General features: G+C 30.7%; 1 long non-coding RNA gene across 1 annotated transcript; it reads right to left on the bottom strand.

The window, feature by feature from the left end:
- LOC109352804 lies at positions 8,183-23,588 on the bottom strand. Its single transcript, XR_002108406.1, has 3 exons — positions 23,576-23,588; positions 17,740-17,742; positions 8,183-8,294 (listed from the first exon to the last, which is right to left on the bottom strand). It is a non-coding gene; the product is annotated as an uncharacterized LOC109352804 (long non-coding RNA).

Raw genomic sequence — 26,564 nt, 5'->3', positions numbered from 1 at the left:
CAACTTGCTTCTAAAAACTACACTTATAGGAAAGACTCAAATAATTGTTAGGAAATAAATAAGAAAAAATGTGTTAATTCATGGATCAAATATACCATTATTTTAGTCTTTTATGCATTATTAAATACATTAATTTATCCTAATTCATGCTTATGCATTTAACCATTAATCCATTATCGATTCATTAAGTAGAATATTTTCTTTATTAGTTTTACTAATTTTTTGATAGGAATTGTCTACTCATACTTTTTTTATAATTAATTTAATATTTCAAATTAATAATCTCAAAAGTAAAAATTATAGGCTAAAATTTAAAAATATTAATTATGAATGAGAATTATAAGTTTAATTTTAGATAGATAATAGGATGTTAGTTGAATATTTAAATATAAATAATTAGAGATATAATATTACATTAATTATAATATATATAAGAAAAATATGATTAAAATTATAATATTTAAAAATTACCAATGTCTAATTTCCCCTTTGTCCTTTTAATTTCTATTAAGGAGAAAATAAAAAACTAAAATCCATACCCCAAAATTTTCCGTTTGTATAGTGATACAGTCTAGATATATAATAGATAAGGAAAAGTTCACAAAATCCTATATAGTCATCGTCAACTATTTTTCCCCTTAGTTAAACAATAAATTTTATACATTGATAAAATTAGTTCATGTATAAATACATTATTAAATTACTAATATGCCAATAAAAAAATCTATGCAATCAAACTCACTATAATAGCAATGCAGTAATACAGCTTAGCTAGTATTAATATCCAAAGGAAACCGACAAAATATAAATTTGATTGAGAAAATGATAAATAAATTTGAAAGTTAAAAGTTATTAATATATATATATATATATAATAAAATAATAATATATTAAGAAATTGCATGAGTTAGAATTTTTTATTGTTTTTGATTTAACATTTTCTTTATAAAAATTGATATAAATTCCATTTTATAGATTTCGGTACTTGTAACTTGTCTTCTGTTTTTCTCTTGTAACTTTTTTATCAATATATTATGGGTGTAGTTGCATCTTGCCTTTAAAAAAACATTATCTTTTTGAAGAAATTAGTTTCACCAATAGTTAAAGTTTATGGGGTAATTAGGAAGAAAAATAGTTTATGATAATTATTTGCAAAACACGTAAAGTTTAAGATTTTTTTATACATACTTTTCCCTAATAAATATTACGTACTATTAAAAATCTGGTTAGTTCTATACTGAAATACGGAGTAGATATATAGTATATTCTAAAAGATTAATCTAAATTGATTTTTTGCTTTACTTTTCCCTTTAAACTTATTCTTGGGGGAAGTAAATCTAATATAATATCATAAAAAATGATTAGATAAGCTATTATTTCTAACACCTCCAACATTTTTGCACGTAGCAAATGAGTGCAAGTATTTTTATCATAGTACTTATAAAATATGACAAGAAGATTAATATAAAAACCTAATGTTACTTTTATATGCCACGTGTTAGATCTCTGATTTTGCTTAACTATTAAGATAAATAGAGCAGTGGGAATATAAGAATTCTTCATTTCCTATATATTGATGCACAAAAGCATTGGAGAGAAATGGGAAAGCAAGGGGTTTGGGAGGGACTAGTAGTTCAAAGGAAGAAGGTAAGAGCTATGGGTATGGAGAGAAATGGGGAAGAAAGAAAAGATGTATGGGTTAGAAAAGAAAATGAGGGGAAGAGATCAGAGGTGGGAATATAAGAATGAAAGGGATAGGATTAGAGATAGCGATATCAATCAAAATACTGTGGTTAATGTTTCTCTCTTGCATTAGTTTTATGAGTAACTTTTATTTAACCTTTTCCTCCATATATTTCGAATGTTAATGTTTATCTATTAATTTAAAAAATTTATTATGTTTAGATCTGTTAGCCTAAACTATATCTCAAAGAGTAAATTACACTGACACCCTATGAGTTTTAGTGAAATTATATAAACCACCCTTCACTTTTCTACACCTACACAAACCTCCCATAGTTTTTATACTTTCATTACATTGATCACTCCTGCCTAAGAAATAATTTTTAAACAAAAAATGTGATAAATGCAATTAAGTTAAACAAAATATGATATATTGTGTAGACAAGTCTATATAATATACAAATCAATGTATCTTTATTATTTTTTGTTACAAAATGTATCAACAATTCTACAGAAATATTGTTTAAATCGTTATTATAATATAGTGTAACGAACCAAAAATAATAAATATTGACTCTTATATTATTTGGATTTGTCTCCACAATATATCATGTTTTGTTTAATTTAATTGCATTTATCACATGTTTTGTTTAACAGATTACACTTATTTCATATGCAGGGGTTATGGTTATCAGTATAATGAAAAGTATAAAAATTAGGGGAGATTTGTGTAGGTATAAAAAAGTGAGGGGTAGTTTGTGTAATTTCACTAAAATTCAAGGGGTGTTAGTGTAATTTACTCTATCCCAAATCATGTTATGTATTAATAAAACTATGATATGTCAATTAAAAAATCAAGTATTAATCTTTTTTTGCTTTTATTTCAATATCATTGATGTTAAAATGATTTACTATAGAGCTTTGCACAACATATCCTTGATACTACTTATTTCTGTAGATATATTTTTTGGGTTATGTTGTAGATCTTTTTGAGTGGTTGTGATTTTTCTTGGTTTAGGTGGTGCACACTTATACCTAGAAAAACGTCAAGAGATTAAATTTGATAGATGAATTTAAAATATGTTTCTATATTAACTAATACATGATAGTTCAGCCATTTGAGTATTTTCTCCCTAATAACTACATTTATTTACCAAAAACATGTGCATGAATTTAAAGATTGTCCACCCCAACAATGATTAAATTTATTTGAAATAAATCTTATACCATTATAATAATTTTGTAATTAATTACATAAAGATCGAAAAAATATAGTACATCCCTAATGAATAAACTAAATTAATTGTAAACTTTACTAATTATTAAAAAAGTTGCTTTAAAAAAGAGATTATTCCATAGAGAAAAGAAGAGGAAAAAGTACGTGGAAGATAAATGAGAGGAGAAAGAGTTGGTAAGTTCTTGGTCTTGCATAACCATCTTCTGATTTCCTTTTGCTTATATTTCCTTCATCATAGATGTTAAACTCATCATACTTTTTATTTTGACAATCACTTTCAGCAATGAATAGTAGAAAAAACAAGACTATCACTTGAAGAAGAGCCCCATCATGTGAAGAACCACAAGGTATTGCATATTTCCCACTATTTTATAGTTAATTAGTAGACTAATTAGGATAGGAAAATGGGGTCCTAAATAAACTATACCACTATGAACAACTACAACTTACGTTCATTGCTATATTGTTAAAAGGAATAGGATCAGATATTTTCATCTAAATTAAAGAACTTAACAATTTTTTCATCTTTGCTCCTCAATTCGCAAGCTTATTACACTAAAATAAAAGTTTTATGGGAACATAAGTCACAATATATACATAACCATCTGAGTATCGAAGAGAATCCATGCTTTTTATAAAGAAAATTAAGCTTCTCCAAAATTTAAATCTCAAAAAATTATGTCAAATGTTGGTATTATCAACCTCACAATCTAATTGTTTTCCATTGTCTAAGTAGCTTCTTAGTCACCATACCAAAATATTCTTCAGGAGCTTTAGTGTGTTTCTGTATGTTGGCAACCATATTCTTCAAATAGATAGGTTATTGTAGTTGTGCTTACTCATTTTCTGAATTTGGAATATAACCATATTCGGATATGATCTTATGTTGTATTTCACATGAGATTTACATATACAATTTTAAGAAAATGATAAGAAAAAAGTAACAGTATCTATCTCGTATTAAAAAGGTTTAAATTTTGTTAACATGCAACCGTATAAAAAACCTGCATGGTGTAAGAATGTGGAAGACAAAAAACTGAAATAACAAGAATGAAAAGGAACTATGGTATGCATGTTTAAAAATCTTGTCTTCTTTTATATATCTATCCATACATAAAATACTTCCAACTTTGAGAGATAAATTACTGCGGTCAAACCATTAATTAGTTCTCTGATCTTGAAAATGGTTGTGCTTATTCTATCTCATAATAACCTACTCATGTTATTATGAGATCAAATAACATTCCATTATGCTTGATTGGATCACCATAATTTACTCCTCCCTTGTGGAAAGGCATCAAATTCAACCGTATGGATATATTATTGTAAAAGAAAATATGAAATTTCTAAACAAGCATTTATAACATTCCTTCTCAACCTTTATTTATATAATTCTTTTTTGTCCTCATTCCTCACATCATGTAGGTTGTTTGATGTCAGCAAATATAATTATACGGAGATAGTATGCTACACTCTTTTGCACTTTTTTATCTTAAATTGTGTAAGTAAATATTAACTCAAATATGATGACATCATATAGGAGATGATTTTAAAATAAATTAGCAAAAGGAGCAAGTAAGGACAAATAACGACATTGTAAAGAAGGAAACAAGAGGAGATATTGTTTAGTTGCTTAATTTATGAACCATCATCATCTTATTTTTATTCAATTAGCAATGCTAATAACTTAGGCTATTAAAAAAATGCTATGTTTTATTTAAAGAGTGTGATATTTATGTACTAACAGTGTAAAGATTTATACACAGTCAGTGTATCTTCCACAATTCATTTAAATTACTTTTATTTAAAAGTTAACGGTGATTAAAAATAAATGGTGGATAATAAACTAACTGTGTAAATAAATATTATATTGTCAATGTATATATCTTTTTCTCTTGTTTAAAAGAGTTTGTTTTCTCTAATGCTTAAGGGGAGCATATATATTCTTTTGACAAAAAAGGAAATATTTGTATAAGCAAATATTTAATTTTTTGGATCATAGGGTGGATGAAAATGGAAAGTTTGTTGAGATTTAGGATGATGAAATGGAAATCTATGTTGCTGAAGAGGATAAACTTCGTCGAGCTTATGAAGACAATATTGCTACAATGAGGCTAAGGCATTGGGCGGAACAGGTGGAGATGGAGAAAAAGTTCATCGAGGAACTTGTAAGCTCATGGAAACATTCTCCCTATATCAGGCATAGACAAATTCCAATGGTATTTGATATTCTGATTTTTGGATATTGCACAGGTGCATACAAATAAATAAACACATCAAAGAAGATAGAGATAATAAAAATTGTTCTTAATTGAAAACCACACACATTATCATTTTTGGAACCCGAAGTTATAAAACTCTGTATTTTCTTTTATCCTTTAATATACGAAGATAAAATTGACATGATAATCCAATTTTTCTGTTCTTTAGTACTATTGGATAGAAATTTGATATGACCAATATTATTTTATGTTTTTTCTTACAACTTTTATAAATAGTTATCAAACTTATCTCCAAATTTAGTCATCTAGTTTGATATGTACAAGAAATTCATTGGGATTATCATTATGATCAATTTTGAATCAATGTTAATTGTTTTTAAAGATATAAATGTTTGTGTTTGTTACAAACACAGGCAATTAAAGAGATAAATGTTTGTGTTTGATACAAACACAAACACTAACAATTAAAACTGATTCAAAATTTATCATAATTGTCCGATAACCCCAATCAAATTCTTGCACATATCAAACTAGATGAGTAATTTGGAGATAAGTTTGCTAACTATTCATAAAAGTTGTAAGAAAAACACAAAATAAGATCAATCATATCAAATGTCTAGCCAATAGTACCAAAGATCAGAAAAATTGGTTTATCATCTCAATTTTAGCCAGATTACAACACCCAAAATAAATTATTGTCTTCATATACAAAAGGATAAAAGGAAATACAAAGTTTTATAGCTCTAGGTTCCTAAAATGCTCATGTGTGGTTTTCCACGAAGAACAATATTTATCATCTCTATCTTATTTGATGTGTTTATTTGTTTGTATGCACCTATATAAAATCCAACAATCTGAATATCAGATACCATTGGAATTTGTTTATGCCCGTTATGGGGAGAATTTTTCCATGAGCTTGGCAATTTCCTCATTGAATTTTTTCTCCATCTGCACCTATACCGTCCAATTCCTTAGCCTCAGTGCAGCAATATAGTCTTCATTAGCTCGATGAAGTTTTTCCTCTTCAACAACATAGATTTCCATTTCCTTATCTTGGATCTCAACAAACTCTTCATATTCATCCACCCTATGATCCAAAAAAATAAAATCATAACCATTAAAAATTATCTATAGCACAAGTGCACAACCAAAAGAACTGGGGTCCAAACATTCTTTCAATAAATGTATATACACCTACATACAATAAAATCAGAGTAATGTGAAACTAGTTTTCTTTCAAATTTGTATAGTGGAGGTTTTTTGTCGAGGTTATTCAAACTTCTCCAAATAAATCAAATGAGGCAGACCAGACAATAACTAGATATATAGTGGAGTTTTTTATTTAATTTATGGAGGTTTCCAACCTCCACTATATTTTCAATTTTAATAGTACATGACTAATAGAAATCAAACCCTAAAATGGTCAACTAACACTACACCCACTCCATCAGAGAACAAAATGCCTTCAACAAAGATCATATATACCTCTCTAAATATTTTTGGATAAAAGTTTTTGATAATAACTATTACATGAAAAGAATTATTACCTACTGTTACTTTTTTCTACCCATATCTTATTTTGAATAATTTCAGCTCCTGGGCAGTTTTTATGTTCACCCCGCATGCCATTTCACCTTCATTTTTTGATTAACTATCACATCCTCTTTCAAATCATCACTTTTCTTAGATCCACATATCCTATTTTTGCATCACAAACCCTACAGTTCAAAAGTGATTGCTTCACAAACCCTACTGTGCACATTTCTTGTTCCACTGCCAAAGTTCGAAGGTTCATATTCCATGACTTCTAATGCTTATGCCTTGATACTTTGAATGATTTCCACTTCTTTTTTTTTACTTTGCCTTGATACTTCATTTTCTGCTGCGCCTGATCGGTATAAATGGTGGAAGATATGTTCCGAGAGCGGTGCTCATGGATCTTCAACCTCGAACCATGGAGAGCATTAGATTAGGCCCGGACGATAAGATCTTCCGACCTGATAACTTTGTCTTTGGTCAATCTGGTGCGGGGAATAACTGGGCGAAAGATCATTATACCGAAGGTTCTGGGTTGATTGATTTTGTTCTCGATATCAGAGAGAAAAGAAAGAATTTTTAACTAAGAGATGATATCATATCAGTCCAAAGCTGAGTAAGTAAAAGGAAACAAAGAATAAAAGAAATTAAATAGCTCCATATAAAAACAATAAAAAGTTATAAAATTTTATTTTAAGATTAACTTCATGAGTTAGTGCTATAGGATAGAGCATAAGCTTACTGTATGGGGAACAAATATAGGTGATTGCTAAAACTCATTTATACTCTTCTTTCAGGTAACTTTGTCTTTTAACTTTATTAATGAAATTGTCATATTTAATAATTGCTTCAATTCAATATATTTGGCTTTGTTTATTTCATTTTGTAATAATGCAGAACACTAATGGTGAAGATATCAGTATAGAGTTAGTTAGCCCATCTCTGCAGCCACTTACCAAGGAACAATGGATAGTCAATCAACAATATAATCAACACTGTGAGGAAAATTAACTTTTATTCTTCATAAATTTAAGCATGGCAAAAAATTGCTATTAATTTTCAAGTGTATGACCGACCAATGAAAACTTAAAATATGGTCTTGTCACAAAGACTAATAAGACTTCCAAGATTAAATTTTGCAAGTGTTTTCATATGAACAAGTAAGTAAAAGGGTCATATAATATAAGCAAATATTATAATTAATTAGAATAAGATGGGTATGTGTCAATAAAACAAAAACATAATATGAGTAATGTTTAAACTTGGTTTCCTTTTGCATTTGACAGAAACGAAAGCAAGCCACAACAGTTCATGTGTCAGATACCAAGGAAAGGAGAATGGAAGGAGCTACTATGACTACAAAGCAGGTCTCAAAGAGTTACATTTTGGATCTCCAATAACAAATATCATTCTTAGTAATTTTCCTTATCAGGTTTGAATGTATCCAACTAACCATTTTTCACAACATAGACATTAGCACAATAAACCTCATTCCATTATGATGTTCAAATGCTAGTAAAAAATCTTATAATTATATATCATTTACAGAATTGGTTTGTGAAGAGATTCAATGTTGTTGTCTTTGAAAATGAGCTCAAGTGGTATGCAACCGAGAACTACAGTGATGTAAATTCCACCGTTGATGCCTACATCCCAAGGCAAAGAGAACTGCAACATAATGGTATCTTTATGGATGGAATTGGCTTAGAGAGTCACTTCACAGTACCAAACCTTCCCCTTGTAAGAACTATCCTAGACAAGTTTGCAACACTTGACCTTCCCATTGGGCTAATTGAGGTTGATATTAGCAAAACACTTGATAAAAATGCACAGGTGAGCAACTTTAGCTTTAGGTGAAATGATATATTAATTACCAATTTCTTAAATGAGTTTCTTTGCTCCATTTTCTGTGCATAGGCTATTTTGTTGAGAGGAATTGGTGGTCAGAGAATAGAGGAGGGCCTTCAAATTTCTAGATAGTTTGTTGTTTGGTGAGTATGTGATATTGTTGTTACATTATGAATCTATGTATCCTACTTCTGTTTTGCTTAATATAATAATAATAATTGTACTTGCTTATTTAGCGTATATAATGATACGGTAATTATGAATGCTTTTTGTATTGTTCCAACTAAATGTTTTTATTTTATTATTTTAGGTAAATGATGATGTAAATATGTCTGATATACCTTTGGGTGCAAGAGGATCATCTGGAGTCATCAACATTTAAGATATTTGTTATATATTTTGTTTTTCAAGTGTCATATGAAACTACTTTCAGTTTTTTTAGATTTTATGGTGTATTTGGATGTATAATAAATGATGAATTATAACCCTTTCAACTTTATTATGGTTTATTTGCAATGAAATTTTATTATTGCTAAGAAAATTTGTATTTTGTATTGAATATTTAAATAATAACTACAAATTAATGAAATTAAAGTTTTAAAATTATGAAATTAAATTGAGGTTGAAATCCTCTAGAAACATAGAATAGTTATCTTTTAGTAGATCTCCATATGTTATTTCAAGTAGTTGAGGTTGAATATCTCCACAATTAAACTTCTCAAAGAGCGTGGAGGTTTAGAGCCTTCATGGTACACATTACAAAGACTTCCTTAAATGGTGGAGGTCAAAAAATCTCCACAAATAAACCACTACAAATGTGTAGATACTAAAGGTTTTCTAAAACCTTCACTAAACGCTTCTAGAAGTCATAACCGTGGAGGTTTTTAAAACCTCCGCTAGTTATATTGTGGAGGTTAAAAAACTCCACTAATCACATAAAAAACCTTCACTAAATACAAAATTTGTTGTAGTTGTACCACCCAATTCCTTAGCCTCATTGCAACAATATAGTCTTCATGAGCTCGATAGAGTTTCTCCTCTTGAGCAACATAGATTTCCATTTCCTTATCTTGGATCTCAACAAATTTTCCATATTCATCCACCATATGATCCCCAAAAATAAAATCATAACCATTAAAAATTATCTATAACACAAGTGCACAACCAAAACAACTAGGATCCTTCTTTCAATAGATGTCTATCAAATACGCACAATAAAATCAGAGTCATGTGAAACTAGTTTTTTTTTTAAATTTGCTTCAGGTCATCCATTTCAGAATCATCTAAAAAATATTGTTAAAATGGTAGGAAGCATGAACTAATTTCTTGATGAAACAAGAAAGATGAGAAAAGAGAATGAGAAAGAAAGCTTAAAGAATTGATATTTCTCTTCAATGAAAATGAATGAATTGAGTTACAAGGAATAAGGGAATCACCCTTTATATACTAACTAGTTAATCGATTAATTAAAATCTTAATCGATTAACGAAAACAATATTATAACTAACAAACAAAAATCAACTAACAACTTTCACATACTCCTCAAGCTGGAATGTATCAAGCATTCCAAGCTTGAAATGATTGTGTTGAACACCACACATACTCTAATACCTCCTCTTGCTGGTGAGCGAATATTGATCTCTCAGTCTTGAAATTTGAACATGAAGCAATACTAACGCTTAATCATCATTTGGAAGAAGCAATTTCATCCAACACTTAACCATACATTTTTATGACAGAAGCAAACCAATCATAACAGATGCAAGAGAGAAATGAGATGTGTTAGGTATCAGTGGCCTAGGAACACCTAGAAGGGGGGGGGGGCACAATAGATTTGAATTTTTAAGGTTGGGCGTGAGTAGTTGCACTCAATGCAAGGTTGCTAAAATCAAGGGTAATGTTAACCACATCGGTGCATCCATCATAATATATAATATTATAATCACCATGCTCTATGTGGAGCATGCTCTGATTGTGTATGCTTAGATTCTCACACTCAATTAATTAGCTTGGGCGGCCCCAAGCGAACGAGTGGTGCACTAAGTGAAGAGGGTTGCACTCAACGCATTTTGTTAGGTATCAGTGGTCTAGGAACACCTAGAAGGGGGGGGGGGGGTTGAATAGGTGTAGCGGTTATCAATCACCACTTCTTGCACCAAAACACAACTTCTGGAAATAACCCAGTTAATCGATTAACACCAAGTCTTAATCGATTAAATCATGCACAAAACAGAATGATCAGAGAGGCAGATTGCACAGTTATTTAAAATCAATTGAACAGAGATAAAACATATATTTTTAAGCACTATTAATAAGCATATGGCAGTAAAAAAATATGCAAAATATCAGCTACAGATTCAAATTGAAACAACAAAGAAATGTAAAGAAGATTCAAAGAGAGAAAAGCATGCACAAGTGGGTTTTTATCCTGGTTCGTTTGTGGTCCACTCCAAACTACATTCAGGCCTCCCCTTCTGATCTAGGAAGATTTTCTTCTTCACAATATTGAGTAAAAGTATGAATACGCACACCAATTCAATTACGAGCACATAGGATGCTTCTTTCTTGAAATCTAGACCCTTAAACCCTTGGTTTGACTTTACCTTTCGCCTGAGAAAACCTTTCTCACAAAACAGTCCCAGCCAAGTTTCTTATCCTCAAATCAAGACCTCCTAGTCTTGGTGAAGAATCCCAATCTCTGCGGTGGTACGACACCGAGAGATTAATCCAGAAATATACAAAAACAGATTAAAACAGCAAGGTATATAAGCACAACAATGCTTGAAATATTACAAGAAAAGATCTTAAGACTAACCCAATCACTAATTACTCAAGCGATCAAGAACCATGTGAGTTAATCAAAACAAAAATCAAATAATCTCTCTATCAATCTTTAAAAATAATGCATGAACATGTGAGCAAGATAAGGATGGGCATATGAATATGTAAAATAGTATGCAAAATCATAAATCAATTCAGCATGATAACTCTCTTCTCACACATGCAACTCTCTTGCAAAAACAGTAAAACAAAATGAAATATGATCTCTAAAATCAGCCATATACAATAGAATGCAATGCTACAGTTTTCTGGAAGTTGCCTCTATTTATATCGAGTAATTTTGGTAGTTGAATTCGTTGCATACAGTTAAACGGTTAAAACAGAAATCAATTATAACAAATAACAGACCTGTTAATCGATTAAGGCTACCCGTTAATTGATTAACCAGTGCAACAGAATGAAACAGAAAACAGTTGTAACATAAACACTGATTTAATAGAAAAGCAGTTGAGTTAATCGATTAAGTCACCACGTTAATCGATTAACTGACACATTAAAGTAAATGGTTCAAAAGGTAAACTTCTCATATGTTATGCACAACTTATATACATATTCTAGCAATTATATTATGCCTAATATACACATATAACATGTATGATTAATGCATGAACATACAATTAACTAGATGATATGTCTCATGAATATGATATGACAATTAAGATGGCTTGAGAGACTAGCACCTAGGTTCACCTCACCTATACTCACTTACTACGACACACATCCCATACTACTTAGAATAGTGACTCTAATTATATCCTAGTCTAGATATGACCAAATGAGCATAAGGCATGTTGATTGTTGAGCCATCTTCAAGCTTTAATAGAACCTTGTCTTCATCAAAACATAGGAAAAGTATTGCTAGTGCTATCCTTGACACTTTGCACTTTCAACATGGACCTTAATCTTGATCCTTATATGTTGCTTCAATGAAAAAAAATTACACACTATAATGTTGTGTGTTTAATGAGAGAGGTGTAAAGAAAATGGAATAATAAAGAAAAAAAGAAAGATAATTGGGGATAAATGATAAAGAATAAGAAAATGTTGAGATTTAGATTTTAGAAGCTCCTTCATGAACATAATGCTATTCTTGATGACATTTTCTGAAAGCTTGAAAAAAGAACTCCAAGCTTTAGAAGCAGCAAACGTGCATGCCATTTAGAAAGTGAACATTTGATAGGTGAAGTTTTGCAAGAACTTGAAGTGGCAACACATTGTGAGGAAGATGTGGATGAATGGTTAGGCATGTCTCAACCTATCACTGCAAATTCTTGAACACAAGTATGGACCCACAATTTATCATTAGAATTCCAAAAGTAAGAGCCTTACACCTAAGGCAGTAAAACACCCTCGTTGTTAATATTGTTGAAGAAGCCTAGACTTGTGATCTTCTGACCAAGTCCCTCTTGGATTTCTCAGCCACCACAGAAGACAATGATGCATTATAATGATGACGATGAAGGAGAGGTGGTGAGAGTACCAAAATGCATTGAAGGCAAAAGCATCTTCTTTGGAATTGATGCAAATACCACATCTTCTTGCAAAGAACACAACCTCAAGAAGCATGCGTTTTGTAGTATATCACGTGGCGGAAAAGAAGAAAAGCGGAAGCTATCAAAAAGAATAATAATGCTCTGATACATGTTAAAATAGTTGAGCTTTTGTTAGTTGGTTAGTTAATTTGGTTATGGTAGTTAGTGTTTTCTTTCCTTTATATAGATGATTTAATGTATCTTTGTATAATTCCATTCATTCAATCAACTCAATATTCAATTCATTCTTTCATACTTCTTAATTAATTTAGAAGAATTCTGTAATGACTCTATCATTTCTAATAAATATTGCTTTTCCCAAAAATTACAGGATATACAACTATTAGATGTGAAAAACTATTATCTAGGATTAGTGCTACTAAATATAATAACAAATAATCTACTGTGTTTGTAATTTTATCCTTAATTGTGCTACAAACAAATACTTGAGTGGCAAAAGATTTTCCTGCCTACAACTGTAGGAACACACTGCGAGTCGACTTTGAGTCCTTTATCTAGCCTTGGCATGGGATTGAGCATATCCTTGAGCCAATATCGCAATTCATGATAACAATGCTTGTGGATGAATCAAGAGAAGGAATACATGATAAACTAGATTTGTGGAGAGATGTTCTGCAGTGGCATTGTTTCCCTTTAAGAGAAGGAAAACAGAGTAAATGATATACAAACTCAACAAGACCTACTCTAACATTGGCTTGTAGGTGAAATTTGGGGATTGTATTGTGTGCCCCCAGTTGCATTGTTTAAGTGTCTGAAATCTATTGTACTTAGTGATAAATTGATTGGTGAAGACATGATTTATAGGATCCAAGGTGGGTAGCTAAAATGGAGGTATACTTTAGTAACTATTTGTGGGCAAAAACTGCCCTTTCAAGCTCAAAGGAAAATTTAACCAAATAGCCATAAGATGCGTAATGCTTTATGGCACTTCTTAGGTCCCACATCCATCATGGACAATGAGGATTTCCTGTCTTTATTCAACTCAATCATTGCTTGGTAACCATTTGATAGGGAAGAGAAAGGATTTTGGGGTGATAATATTTGCCAACGACATTTTTATCATTGTACATTACTTTCATCCGAGTAGTGTTAATGTTTGATGTCAGAGGCTTTAGCAGATCTGGTTTTGTTACTTTTATTCAAACCCATATTCAAGGAATCCTTTGCTGGTTATTGTTTCTCCATTACCACCCTGGAGATTTGTGGTGTAACATTCCTATTGTATTTTATTTATATGTAATATTATTGATCTAGAGGTAAACCTCAGAATAACATTAAGGATAATATTGATTCGAAATATCTTGAATGTAATTTTGCTTCTATTTGCAAGAACGAGATTTCAACTAAGAGGGAGGTGAATTAGTTGACTTAAAATTATGGTCCCCTACTAGCGGTGTTTTAAATTGCACTCTGTAACCGCAATATTGTGATTTCTAGAGTTTATGCAACAACATCACGACAATAATTACGGCCGCATCAGTCACATTTTCTCACAATCTTCCACAATTATGGTAATCACAATTTCAAACATTGGATCATAGTAATAGCTTAAACTAAAGGAAATCTAACTTTGATCAAAGTCTACTCAAAAAGTGGTTTTTTTTTTAAATTTGATCCAGGAGTATTACGACCATTACTAGTTCCTTCTACTTTAAAATACCTCCTAATAGATCCAACTTTGTTTGATTCAAGGTTTTATTTTTTATTTTGGGTCCTTGTATTTTAAATTTTAAACCAAAAATCCTCATTATTTTCGGCCCTATTAAGAAAGTGAAGCAATGGCCCTATTTTATTTGATGAAATAGAAATCTCAATAGTGAAACATACTGTAGTATCAAAAGTTAAGAAGGAATGAATTACATTCAAGATTCTGCTGAAAGCCATGAGTCTCTTGTTTGTGTTCTGAATTCATTTTAAATGAACCATTTTGGAACAATCTCATATTCATTATGAATAGAGGATGCACTATAAGATTGTTCTTTTTGCCTTATGAAATGACAAATAGTCAAAGGATGCCATTATAACCAACCTACTAAGTTTTGATGAAGACAAAGTATTATGTGGAAGCTTGAATACTTGGACATCGCAATAAACAATATACCGAAAACTCAAAGTCATAGAACTTATGATTGCTTTTATATTCTAGGGTCATAACATGCTTGTCTAGTATTGAGTTTAGGTTAGGTAAACCCAAGATGGAAGTCTCACAAAAAGTCTAAAATGAAAATAATATAGGTTCAGACAACATATCTACATATCTATATATATATATATATATGTATATATATATATGTATATATATATATATGTATATATATGTATAATATATATATGTATATATATATATGTATGTATATATATATGTATGTATATATATATGGATATATATATATATATGTATAGATATATATGATAAGTAAGATTCATGCATTTGCATTAGGCATACATGGTTTTGTGCATAAAGGAATTAATCATTTAAAAAATTATATTGCATGTTCCTTCATCATATAGGGTGTTTACCATATAGTTAGGAAAAACCATTTTCAAACAATATTAATCGATTAACTCATTTGATAATCGATTAAGTTTTGCTGAAATCCGTTAATCGATTAAATAAAGGTATAATCGATTAAAAGGAGTTACAGTAGGCAAGCTTCCAGGATTTCTACTTATTAATCGATTAAACAAGTTATTAATTGATTAAGCCATCATTGAAAAATTGTTTTCAAGAAACATGTTAATCGATTAACATGCCTTATAATCTATTAATGCTAGTTGCAATCAATTATGAACAAAAACTATTATTTGAAAAAGAACAAATCAGTTTTTAATAATAAAGAAGTTTTCGCACTTTCAATGAACAATAAAAAGAACAAAAAGAAAGAAAAACTCAAGATTCATAGTGCTTAATTTTGAAGGCTATCTTGTTGATCTTTGAGAAATTTTTCTTGCATACATTTAAAAGAAAGAAAAGAGAGAAAGTTTTTTCCAACGTTCTAAACATTTTCATGCAGATGAAAAATCTTGAATGGTTTCCACAGTTAGTTTTAGGTTGTTTGTGAGAACTGTTGTCAAGGGTTATAGAGTCGAATTCAGAGTCTATACCCACACAATTTTGTCTGAAAAGTAACTCAGTGAATTTTTTGTTATTTGAGGATAATTCTCATGGTGTGTGGTATCATTACAAGTTGAGAATCGATTACCTTCACAAGACAAAGAGTCTTGAGTCGAGTGATACTTTCGGTTGGGGCCAAATTGCAAGAATAATGTGGTATCGATGTAGGCGTTGATAATGGTCAAACCGAGCTTGGTGACTCAACGGATTCAAGGAGGAAGTTTCTATCTAGGGTTATTGGAAGTGTTATTGTAACTGAAAATACATTTATGATAGTGAAGATAAATTCCCCAGATCAAACGGGAGGCCTGAATGTAGTTTGCAAGTGGACCCGCAAAGAACGAGGGTAAAAATACTCGAACACATTTTCTCTTTCCCTATCTCTTTATGTTTCTGTCTTTACTTGCTTCCTGAGTTTATTTGCATTATGTGATTAAGTGCTAATTGTTGTTAATCTGTTAATAATCACGAATCAATATTAGGATAGTAAAGATGAGGATTCATTGTTGTTTTCAAAGCAAGAAAAGTTTATTTTTCAAAGAGTAAACAACTAGTATAATCGATTAACAAGCTAACCATAATTGATTAACACAACTGTTTTTAATCGATTAACCTTGTTGATAATCGATTAACTGCAACAACTTTGTATAAAGTTGAAAAAATGGGATTAGGGATCCACTACACCTATTCACCCCCTCTAGGTGTGTTGTTACCTTACTGGTACCCAACACATTATTGATTTTTGGGTATGATAGAAGACAATGAAATCAAAATGGAAATTTTTTCTTTGACAAATTTGATTGGAGTTTATGTACTTTTGTATTATACAATATGGATTCCAACAGCAGAGTTTCTGTGGTTTATTTGGAGCATATCTTAACTATGGATGTCAGGGTGTATGGTGTGGTTGTCCTACCTAGTTTTGTACCTTCAACGGACAGTTATGTCCATATTTTGACATAGATGGCCCACCAAAGTGTCAGTAGGGTATTGCACAATTACTTAACAAAAAGAGATAAAGAGATACAGAAATTGTTGAACCGCTAGTCAAAATTCTTGAACAATGTGGGCAGAAAGTGCCTCCTACCCTGAAAAGTTTGCAGCATCAAACATGAGGGAAGATTGAATGTTTTAAGGTGCTTTCATCATCATATCTTATCTTTACATCTTGCACATATTCTCTTTTTGATTTGAAGTGTACATTAAATTTGTGACTGACCGATTCCGTTTTCTTTGATATAGAGTTTGAAGATATGACAGGGGTGGGGGGGGATTATAATCATATTATGATTGGAAACCTTATTGGATATGGAGTGGTACAGCAAATGAAGAACTCCAACCTCAATCATCAGAAAATTTTTGCCATATTATTTATGTTGCTTCTATTTCAAAAACTATTTCCTATTTCAGTTGAGTGAAGGACAATGGCATTTATAGATCAGCAATTTGAGCTGCGCAGGTTAAACTGAAGCCACATCTTCTATCTGAAAGTGAGACAAAAAATATGTTCCCGATTAAACTCATGGGGCACCATAACAATTTGGCACATGCATTCAAGAGAGGGGCAAATCTTTTGCCCCATAATGTGTTTGTGCCCTCCATGTTGTGATGTTAGTAAGAAGATTTGTTTATTTCCAATTTTGTTTTCTCTTTATCCAAACAAGAGATGTTTTAATTTTGAATTTTCCTGTTTTCTCCTTTTACCCTCTCCAATATGCAAGTGCTGATAGCTACTTCTAGGAGTATGCTTTTGCTTTCCAAATATTCTGGTCGTACTAATATAGTGACAAATTAGTATTTACTACATTTTATCTCAATGCAATTTAGGTTACCTATCCATTCTATTAAATTGCATTAATCTTAGCACTATAATACATAAGTGAAAACAAGCCCAAATTGGATGATAGCACTAATAATATCAAAGTTTCTTGACAATTATTTTAGGAATTCTAAAATTTCAATCATAGTTGGATGGACTGAATCAATTCAATTGTAAACTTGAAACTGGATGAAATAGTCACCTAATATAATCCAAAACTAGATTTGATTGTTTTCAGATAATATATATTTTTTGAGATCTTATTAACCATTTAATAATGAAAAAATAATGTGTATATTGACAATGTAAAAGTTTTTATACTATTATTGTATCATCTACTATTAAAATTTACTCATTATTAAATTTTAAATATAACTAATATAAATGAATGATATATATATCTATTGTCTGTTTATAAATATTTATATGAACAATGTATATATATTACGTTCTAAAATAATTTGTGAATGTGTTAAAATTTTATTTAAAAATCAAATTTATTAAAAAGAGGTACAAGAAGAACACTGGACCAAACTAATATTCTAAAATAAACTAGCAGCACACTGTGAAAAAAGAGATTTTATCTTTTTTAACATGGATAATAAAAAATATTATTTTCCAATATGGACAGTCCAAGTCAGCCCAATATTTTATTAATTTTGTTCATAACATAACTCAAATTTCTTTTTTTTTTAAACTACACCCCAAATATATTAATGAAGAAACATGAAAACAAGAACATTACAATGAAGTGAATCTATAGTTTGGAAGACCCAACCTATTTCTTGAAAAGTCTTCCAAAAGAAAGTTTGGAACAAAGTTCCACCAAGTAAAAATCTTATGATGGAGACCATAATTGACAAGTTTATCAGCACAACTATTACCCTCCCTATAAATATGTGTGACAATACAATCCATAGAATATAATAAATTTCTACAAAAATTCCAGTTATTGATAAGCTTCCAAGGAGCAATAGCTTTGCCCTTGAATATGTCTACCACTAGAGCAGAATCACTTTCCAACCACACAGAAAACCAATCTTTGTTGTGAGCAAATTGGATAGCTATGATTGTCGAATTTAGCTCAACATAAAGAGCATCATGAATACCAAAGAAATCGACAAAACCACCCATGAATTCGCCTATGTGGTTCCTGAACAGACCTCCCCCTGCAGCATTACCAGGACTACCCATAGCAACACCATCCGAATCGATTTTGATTATATCATGTAAAGGAGGTTTCCCACTAACTTCCAAAATCCTAGGAGCTTTGTTGTAGTTAATGGAAATATTGACGGACCTAAGAATGTGGAATTCATGAAGATATGTGTTAGCATTCAGGTTTGATAAATTCCCAGACAGGGCAATAACCATCTTGATTTTGGAACTAGCAGTAGAAATTTGTATTTTTTTGTCCTGAAAACGATCTTGACTCCTGCAGTACCAAATGGTATTTATGATATGCACAATGCTGGCAGCCAAAACATGATGCACCTAAGGGCTCCATTGCCTATTACGCAAAGCAAGAATGCTAGAGATGGAATGATTGTTTATCTTGATTGAGAAAATTGTGCCTAACCAATTCCAAATGCTCACAACATAAGGACAATTTAGGAAAAGGTGTTCCGAGTGATCATTAGAAGATCTGCAGAGATTGCACATTGAAGCCAAGGAACATCCTCTCTTTTGCACATAAAATTACTTATATCAATCACTTTCATTTAAAAATATTTTTTTTAATGAAAATGACATATTTATACTAAAATGTTGGTTCGGGGGATTAAACACACAAGTAATACATATTTTATACTTCTAAAATATGGTCTACCATCAAGTGATACATTTTTCGTTTTAACAAATTATGCAAAAAGTTATTGCCTTTTTTTTTATATTTTTCAACATTAATGTTAGTGTAAAGTATATGTATATCTAACTTTACTTGTATGTGGTTTAATTAGTGAACCCCTAGTTAAACCATTATACCATTATACTAGTATCCTGGTCGACTTGATAAGTGATATGATATTAATAACATTGGGCGTGTCATCTTGTTGGGAGATCTTTATCCATGAGTTACAAAATTCCTCCATGGGCTAAGTGAAAGAGGCATATAAGTAGGCTTGACACCACATCTTTACCCAAAACCTTAAGGCATTAGTCTGTGGGTCCATCCACTTATATGCTCTTTAACTCATCCATTCTTGCCTAATGTGGGACTTCTTCATTCACACTTGGAATACCCAACATGTCCCCCTCAAGTGTGAATTCCCATCCGAGTATTGGATACACCAGAGCTCAGCTCTCTATCTACATGCCCCACTGTTGGCTTATCCTTTCATCAACGGAACATGCCGCCTTGACCTCTCGTCGGGAAGAATTTCGACACAAGGATCTCACATGGATCTACCGATGACTTGTCACTTCAATAATCCATTGAGCCGTCGAACCATCGGCTCTGATACCACTTTTTGGGAGATCATCATCTATGGGTTACAGCATTCCTCCATGGGCTAAGTGAAAGAAGAATATAAGTAGGCTTGACACCACATCTTGACCCAAAACCTTAAGGCATTAGGTATATGGGTTCATCCACTTATATGCTCTTTAACTCATCCATTCTTGCTCAATGTGAGACTTCTTCATTAACACTTGGAATACCCAACACATCTCGCAGTCCCCATTCCATAGCGAAAAACGTGTCTACTAACACAAATAAACCCAAGTAGTGTCATGTGACACCCCAACCTATCTCAATAAATATCCTCATTTATACTACAATTTAAATATATTTTGGCAACGAATCACAAGTCAGTGACATAGTAACATATTTTTAGAATAAAATATGTGTTTTTCCTATCTCACTCCCACCAAATTCTAATATAGAATCGAAAATTCTCTCTATCCCTCCCAAACAACCATCCCATTCAAGGTTTTATTTATGATTTTATTTTGTTTGTTCTATACTACAAAGTGAAATAGTGACAAAATTGTCCTAAAGAAAGCAAAGGAATGATGAATCCACTTAGAGATTATAGAATTAATGAGTGATAAAAAAAAATAAGAAGGCATGAATTGTATTTATGTACTATTTATTAGTGTTGCATTCGAAATCAGAGAGAATCTTGGTGATGGTAGTGACCTATGAAGCATAGATACTGATACGTGTGTCGGGTACGATACGTATCCGATACGTCGACACGTATTTTTTCCAAAATACAGGATACGATTCGTTCAGGGATACGCGTATAAAATAATAAAAACACATAAAATATGATAAAATTATAAGTGTAAATCAAAATATCCAAAGTAAAAAATATGGAAATTTAAAATCACTGCCTTCCATAACAAATCTATTTTATTCTATTTTAATGAAAACAAATCTATCCTAAAATCATTGCCCTCCATAACAAATATATTTTATCCTATTTTAATAAAAACGAATCTATGTTATCATGTTTTATTGGAAACGAATCTATCTTATCCTGTTTTATTGGAAACGAATTTATCTTATCCTGTTTTATTTAGAAACGAATCTATGTATCCTATACTTTACTGAAAACGAATCCATATATCCTATATTTTATTGAAAACGAATCGAATACGTGTCTTAATATTTATTTATTTTATTATATTTTTTTTAATTTTTGGATACTCTATGGATAAGTATCCTTCGCGAATCCGAGCATATCCATGTCGGATACGTGTCGGACACCAACACGTGAGGGTGTTTGACGAATCCGTGCTTCATAGGTGGTGACTACCAGGAATTATAGTGTTTTTTTCTTCAAGAAATGTTTTTTTATTTTTATTTCCAATTTTCATTTTTATGTTTCCATTTCCTCAAAACATGTTTGTTATTATTATTTTTCACTATTAAGATCATTACTCTAGACTTCACAATCTAGGACACCTTTGCAATTAATTCAATTCTAAATTTTAATCACTAAACTAGTCAAGTCAATAATTTTAACAAATTTTATGTTATCAATATATTGAACAACTTTAATTGTTTGAGTTGGTCAATAACTATCACAAATACGTGTGAAATGTCATATCGAACATTATATAATTGTAAATGCTCTCCAAAAAAGTTGAAATTAAAATAAAATATCAACATATAAGTGTTCTTTTATTTAATTAAGGTTAGAATAACTTCAAGTGCCTCAATTTTCATCCCAAAATTGTATGTTATTATACCCATTGTCAAACTATTTCAACAATACCATATGAAAATTGAAGAAAAATTGTTATGTTGAGAGATAAAAAAATAAATCCTATTATAAAGGTGTGTGACGGTCTGAATGAGAGACACATTCCTCAATTGTTTTTGGATTTTGTTGATTAGTGGATAGAGTAATTGAAAAGTATACTCCACTCATTCCATATCTTTTGATATGGTTATGCGCATCGTTTAAAAAATTCTTAAATGATATAAAAATTCAGTACAATTTGACTCAATAGCCATATTTAATGCATATTGAAAACATGATTAAAAAGAAATGAAGAAATATGTGGTGAAAAGAAGAGTAATAAGTAAGAGTATAATTGGAAAGTAAAATATAAATGTGTATTTAGTTTAAAAATATGAAAAGTTTTGGAATAAAATGAAAAAGTTAAAACATCAAAACATATTAAACCATTGAAGCAACAAAAGTTTTAAAATTTTCAATAAAATGTCATTTCCTCATTATTGATAATGTTGGAAATAACATTTTTTCATTTTCAAAATTTCAGGAAATGAAGCTCATATTTTCGGAAATATAAATGAAAACAACAATACACATATGTTATCACCTTCCTTTTCCAAATAAGTGAAAATAACCAAAGCAAACATACCCTTAGTTTTCCAAATGAGTGAAAATGAAGCATAGAAAATGAAGCATAGAAATGAAAGTTTTAAAATTTTCAATAAAATGTCATTTCCTCATTATTGATAATGTTGGAAATAACATTTTTTCATTTTCAAAATTTCAGGAAATGAAGCTCATATTTTCGGAAATATACCCACGAGTACCTGGACCTTCCTTGGGTACCTAGCGGATCCACGAGTACCCACAAATTTAAAATCATTAAAAAAATTGTGAGTAATTTATATAATTGTGTGTCTGTTTCCTACAATTTTATATGTTATTTATGTAATCAACAAGAGAAAAAAAATATAAGACACAATTTAAAGTTTTAGATTAACTATTAAACATACTCATTTTACTCAACAAACATAAAAAAACAAAGTCATTACTTCAATGTTTCTGAAAATGAAACGTAGAAAATGGGTAGACCAAGATAGATTTAGGGATAACAATGGGTCTAAATGGGTCTGAGTAGTGCATTACCTGGACCTTCTCTATTGCTTCATTTTTTGACGCAAACCCTTGGGTACCTAGCGGATCCACGAGTACCCACAAATTTAAAATCATTAAAAAAATTGTGAGTAATTTATATAATTGTGTGTCTGTTTCCTACAATTTTATATGTTATTTATGTAATCAACAAGAGAAAAAAATATAAGACACAATTTAAAGTTTTAGATTAACTATTAAACACACTCATTTTACTCAACAAACATAAAAAAACAAAGTCATTACTTCAATGTTTCAATGTAAAATTGATTTAGTAAGAATTATTTAATGAACATAATATTTAATTATACATATGAAATAAGAATATAAAATTATAATTATATATATAATCTCTCTAGTAAATAAATAACATATCCCCCACTATCAAGGAAAAAGGGATTCTCAATTCATCCACATCCATAATCCTATGGAAGTATGGCAGTAATTAGAAGCATTAAGAGAGCGTTCATGGATATGTACTATAACCCAAGGCTCGAGGTCTCTAGGAATAATGAGAGCACATCTTAGGTTCCAAGATGTGTATCACTTCATATATTCTTTCATTTTCATTGATCAAACAATATAAAGTTAATATATATTTAACTCTTGTTTTAATTTTCTGACAATAAACAATAATGAGTAGATGATACATACAAACTTTGGGATAAAAGATGTTATTCCATGAGTAATACAAGAATATGGATCCCTCCTAAAAATGCAAGTTGACCATCAATGGTGGATTTTCAAAGAGGAAAAAATGGAACTTGATCTCGGCCCAAATCATGTCCATCTTCCATACCCGAACATTATAAAAATCATATACACATACAAAAATTCAGAAGGAGTGAGCCCAATAATTCGAAAAATGAGGATTTACATGGTATAATGAGGCATATATAATATCACCACATATAAAACAAGCACATACTTCTACATTCCAAAAAGTCAAGAGAAGCAAATGGAAATTTCTCACTAGTATTGGATTCTCAAGTAATAGGAAGGTGAGAGTGTGAATTTTCTTAAATTATTTAATTTAAAAATAAATAAAAATATTGACCATTGAAAATAGAAATAAAAACTTTTATCATGTATTATGATCTTAACAATATACTGACCTCTACAGTAATGAGGATGAGTCAAACTCAAGCAAATGATGTACAAGGATATGATATATTGCGTGAAATTATTGTATCTTTAATTAATACAAGTCAACACCGAAGACATAGTAAAAGAAAACAACTCTGTTTAGTTTTTGTGCCTTCTTCTTTTTATTTTTAGCTGTTAGGTTCTATTATGTTTTTAAGGCCCATTTTCCTTTTAGATAGTTAGTTAGGTTCAGGAAGTTATTCTTGTTAGAATAACTTCTCTATCTTATTATAAATAGCTTTCTTTCTACTTTTTGTAAACACAATGAAAATTCTAATGCAAGTGAGTAAGGTATTATTCATCTTTCTTTCTCATATTCCAAGAAAGTTAGTTTTATCAAGATGAGATACAATGATCTTTAACATGGTATTAGAGCCTACACTTTGAATATCCTTTGTTTTCATTAGTCTCTGCGACACCTTGAACACCATCATCTTGGTCAATCTATAATGTAAGTTTCTTCAATCTGAATACCCTCTCTTTCTCCTCCCTTTTCACTTCAATGGAAAATTGAATTGTTGAAGCAATTAATCTGATTCAAGATCCAACATCCCCTTTCTTCATACCCCCAAATGAGAATCCTAGAACTACTCTTGTCTCTGCCCTCCTTAATGGTAAGAACTACCACGCATGGTCTCATGCTACGTCAATGTCCACAAAGTACAAAAATAAACTCCAATTTATTGATGGATCTCTCTTGAAGCCCCCAACCAATGATCCATCCTTTCCTACGTGGGATAGATGCAACACTCTTGTTGTTTCTTGGTTAACCCACTCCATTGAAAGCTCAATTGTTCAAAGCGTTTTGTGGGTGAACACGACATTAGAAATATGGCAAGACTTGCGTGAAAGATACTATTAGGGAGACATATTTAGAATTTGGAGTTGTTTCGGGAAATGTATGTAACACCAGGAATTTTCTGTGTATGTTTTATTAATTTATTTTATTTTATCAACAATTAATTTTAGAAATTAATCGATATGGATTTAGGCTAAACCATAGTTGAGTGTTAGTCTTGTTTAGTCATTTTCTATTTTGTGATAAATGTTCGTAATTTTCTGTTACGAAAGGTTTTTGAGCTGCTGTCGGGCCCAAATTTGCCCGAATTCAGCCCAATAACGTGTTATTAGTTCAGTAACTTGGAATCGAATTCCGATTGTGCCATTGGCTTCAAAATACTATTTTGAGTCAAGATAGACATCAAGTTTGTCCATAAAGCATTTCTAGATATTTTCCACTTCGAATTCCATGTTTCGAAGTTCTGACCGTAAACCAAAATTGAGAGATTTTTAATATCTGATTGAGTATTAGCCGACAATACTCGGGCATGGTTTAATCGAGAATGTTTCACCGAAAATGTCACATCACTTTCATGTAAGAGGTTTCTAGTTAAACAAGCAAAAGTACATATCTTCTTATACAAAATCCCTAAAATCACTCACCTATCTCTTACACAAACTACTTTTTGAAAAACTATTGACTTTTCCCCCCAAATCAGATTTCTCTCTTTAAGGAGCCAAATCATAACTAAGAGAATACCTTGGCATTTTCATACTCTTTCTTCACTTTGCATTTTCTAAAGAACTCTCAAGGTAGTTCTTCATTTTGATTTCTTCATCTCTTAAGATCTAACCATTAGATGTTTATGAAATTTTAGTATGATGTTTATATGTGTATGTTATGAACATTTGAAACCGTTGAAATATTCTAATAATATCCCAACTCTTTTTTTATTTAAAACTCCAAATAGATATTTTCTTAAACTTAGAAAGTTATTTTGAAACCATGAACTCTTTGTGTTCATGGGGCTGTTTTTTATTGTTTAGAAAGTTTGTATGTTTGTTGGTATTTGAACATGGTTAAAGATGATGGTTGTATATCAAAGGAACCTTTGAGGAGTTTTCCTAACCATGCAAAGTTTGGACTTTTCCACATGTTTTTGGCTTGAAAAACCATAGCCTTGGACAAGTTTAGAATGGTATATTTTTTTAATGTTGAAGTTTGATTTTGTTTTAGAGGGGATGATTTTGTTATCAAAGGAACCTTTAAAGTGTTTAATGATAATTTGATGGATCAAAACTTTCCTTAGCATTAGGTCTAAATCATGGCCTATATGTGTTTAGGAAAAGTTTAGTTTCTAACTTTGAAATCCAAAATATTTATGGATGAGTTTTGTAAAAAAATGTTGTTTTAAAATATTATGAGTTAAAAGTTTGATTAATGA

The sequence above is a fragment of the Lupinus angustifolius genome, chromosome LG07 (genome assembly GCF_001865875.1).
Source record: "Lupinus angustifolius cultivar Tanjil chromosome LG07, LupAngTanjil_v1.0, whole genome shotgun sequence".
Taxonomy (NCBI): Eukaryota; Viridiplantae; Streptophyta; class Magnoliopsida; order Fabales; family Fabaceae; genus Lupinus; species Lupinus angustifolius.
The sequence above is the reverse complement of the archived record's forward strand: the minus strand, read 5'-3'. Positions and strand labels throughout refer to the sequence as shown.